This window comes from Pinus tabuliformis, chromosome 2_2 (genome assembly GCF_031772625.1).
Source record: "Pinus tabuliformis cultivar Carrire ecotype Pingquan chromosome 2_2, CPIR1, whole genome shotgun sequence".
NCBI lineage: Eukaryota > Viridiplantae > Streptophyta > Pinopsida > Pinales > Pinaceae > Pinus > Pinus tabuliformis.
In genome coordinates, this window is record NC_142300.1 from 801,893,226 (window position 1) to 801,896,419 (window position 3,194).

The 3,194-nt window shown below is 47.0% G+C and overlaps 1 non-coding gene across 1 annotated transcript; it reads left to right on the forward strand.

Moving 5' to 3' along the window:
- The first annotated feature begins 530 nt into the window (after window positions 1-530).
- LOC149195245 (18S ribosomal RNA) lies at window positions 531-2,345 on the forward strand. Its single transcript, XR_016255462.1, has one exon. It is a non-coding gene; the product is annotated as an 18S ribosomal RNA (ribosomal RNA).
- Window positions 2,346-3,194: the final 849 nt, after the last annotated feature.

Here is a 3,194-nt window from a genome sequence, read left to right on the forward strand (position 1 = left end):
GAGGCTGCCGCAGGCGGTCGAGAGATCGAGGTCCATCGTTGCAGCTGTTCGGGTGGATTCCTGGGTGGCCTCAGTGTGGGGCGGGGAGGGTTGTGGCTCATTTATAATATAGAGGTTGTGTGGTTGGTTGTTCTCCATTTGTTTCCTTTGCATCGAGGCTACCGCAAGCGATCGGGTGATCGAGGTCCACCATTGCTGCAGTCCGGGTGGACTCCTAGGTGGTCTCCGTGCGGGGCGTGGAGGCCTTTGGAAGCATCATTTCTAAGGGAGTGGGTGAGTGATCGCTCATTTTATTGTTGGTTGGGCCATGGCTACAAACTCCAGAGTGGCCCTAGTGCATTGAGGCTTGGCAGGTCTGCCCATTTGTTCGCCATGTCCTTGGCATGTTGCATGTGCTTCCTTCTTGGGATTCAAGAGGTGTAAGGCATAAAAGTTTTACATGATATTTTGACATCTCTTTGACTTGATGGGTGTTCAGGTTGGCTCTCAGTAAGAGAGCACTCGAAATGCCCTTTGAAGTGGGAGGGTGCTACCTGGTTGATCCTGCCAGTAGTCATATGCTTGTCTCAAAGATTAAGCCATGCATGTCTAAGCATGAACTAATTCAAATTGTGAAACTGCGGATGGCTCATTAAATCGGTTATAGTTTTTTTGATGGTACCATACTACTCGGATAACTGTAGTAATTCTAGAGCTAATACATGCACCAAGTCCCGACTCTTTGGAAGGGATGCATTTTTTAGATAAAAGTCCGGCGCGGGCTTGCTCGCTTCTCTGGTGAATCATGATAAGTCGACGGATCGCACAACCCTTGTGCTGGCGATGCTTCATTCAAATTTTTGCCCTATAAACTTTCAATGGTAGGATAGAGGCCTACCATGGTGGTGACGGGTGACGGAGAATTAGGGTTCGATTCCGGAGAGGAAGCCTGAGAAACGGCTACCACATCCAATGAAGGCAACAGGTGCGCAAATTACCCAATCCTGACATGGGGAGGTAGTCACAATAAATAACAATATTGGGCTTATCAAGTTTGGTAATTGGAATGAGTACAATCTAAATCCCTTAATGAGGATCCATTAGAGGGCAAGTTTGGTGCCAACAGCCGCTGTAATTCCAGCTCCAATAGTGTATATTTAAGTTGTTGCAGTTAAAAAGCTCGAAGTTGGATCTTGGGTCATAAGGGTCGGTCCGCCTACTCGATGTGCACCTGCCCTTCTATCCCTTTTTTCGGCGGCGTGCTCCTCGCCTTAATTGGCTAGGTCGTGGTTCCAGCGTTGTTACTTTGAAAAAATTAGAGTGCTCAAAGCAGGCTTATGCCCTGAATACATTAGCATGGAATAACGTGATAGGAGTCTGGTCCTATTGTGTTGGCCTTCAGGACCAGAGTAATGATTAATAGGGATTATCTGGGGCATTCATATTTCATGTCAGAGGTGAAATTCTTGGATTTATGAAAGATGGACCACAACGAAAGCATTTTCCAAGGATGTTTTCATTAATCAAGAATGAAAGTTGGGGGCTCGAAGACGATCAGATACCGTCCTAGTCTCAACCATAAATGATGCCAACCAGGGATCGGTGAATGTTGCTCTAAGGACTCCGCCAACACCTTCTAAGAAATCAGAGTGTTTGGGTTCCGGGGGGAGTATGGTCGCAAGGATGAAACTTAAAGGAATTGACAGAAGGGCACCACCAGGAGTGGAGCCTGCAGCTTAATTTGACTCAACATGAGGAAACTTACCAGGTCTAGACATAGTAAGGATTGACAGATTGAGAGCTCTTTTTTTATTCTATGGGTGGTGGTGCATGGCCATTCTTAGTTGGTGGAGCGATTTGTCTAATTAATTCTGATAACAAATGAGACCTTAGCCTGCTAACTAGCTACACGGAGGTTCCCCTTCGCGGCCAGCTTCTTAGACTGACTATGGTCGTTTAGGTCATGGAAGTTTGAGGCAATAACAGGTCTGTGATGCCCTTAGATGTTCTGGGCCTCATGTGCACTACACTGATGCAGCCAACGAGTTTTTATTCCTAGTTCAAGAGGATCATGAAATCTTCTCAAATTGCATCGTGATGGGAATAGACCATTGCAATTATTGGTCTTCAACGAGGAATTCCTAGTAAACACGTGTCATCAACTCGTGTTGACTACGTCCCTACCCTTTGTACACACCGCTCGTCGCTCCTACCGATTGAATGATCCAGTGAAGTGTTTGGATTGCGTCGACATTGGTGGTTCGTCGCAGTCGATGTCGTGAGAAGTTCATTGAACCTTATCATTTTTTAGAGGAAGGAGAAGTCGTAGCAAAGTTACCGTAGGTGAACCTGTGGTAGGATCATTGATAGCATGGGTTTTATTTTTTGGTTCGGGTTGGTTGGGTTTCGATTGCAATGTGGGAATTGGTGGTGCGTCTCTAGGGGAGCGGGTTTGGTGTTTGGCGGGAACATTGTTGGTTGCTTGTCTCAAGGTAACGCTTGTTTTTTCGTGTGTGCTTGCAAGCCATGCTTGTGCTTGTCCCACCCATCCTTTGTTTTTCTTCCCCCCAATGTGTTTTTGCAGGGGGTCTGGAATCTTGTTTCTTGGGAGCCCTTCTCATGATCTGTTCGACCGAGCATGGTTGCTGCAGAGTTGAGGTGCTCAGTAAATATGATGGATAAGTTCAGACTCATTCGTAGTGGCGGTGCTCGGTCTTTTGTTCGTTGGAAGGCATGGGCCAAGGGTGCGGGCTTCCATATTTGGTTCTCTCGAAAAGGCGGCGGCGGTTGATGTGTTTCTTGGGTGAGATTTTTCGCTGGTGGTTGGGTCGAGGGAGTGGTTGCACGCGCGCTTGGTAGCTAAAACCTTCTGTGAGGGGAGATTGTCGGGGTGCGGTCGGTATGGGATGGATGAAGAGCGGTTCAACCCATTGGGCTGGCCACCCTAGTCCCTCCCGACCGTTCCTCTGTAGGAATTTACAGGGTAAGTTCCTCAGAAAAAACACCAAAAGGACACCGCTCACAACCAGATCACAGATCAATACACCAGTATTTTGACGTGGTTAAAACCCTCGAAAGAGGGAAACAGTCCACGGCCTGAGCCAACACAGCCACTTCAGGCAATTTATTAATCAAAGAATGAAAATTTACATAAGCTTCTCTCATGCACGGATTACCCTACAAATGACCCTCCATGCACTTTAAATAGAATTCAT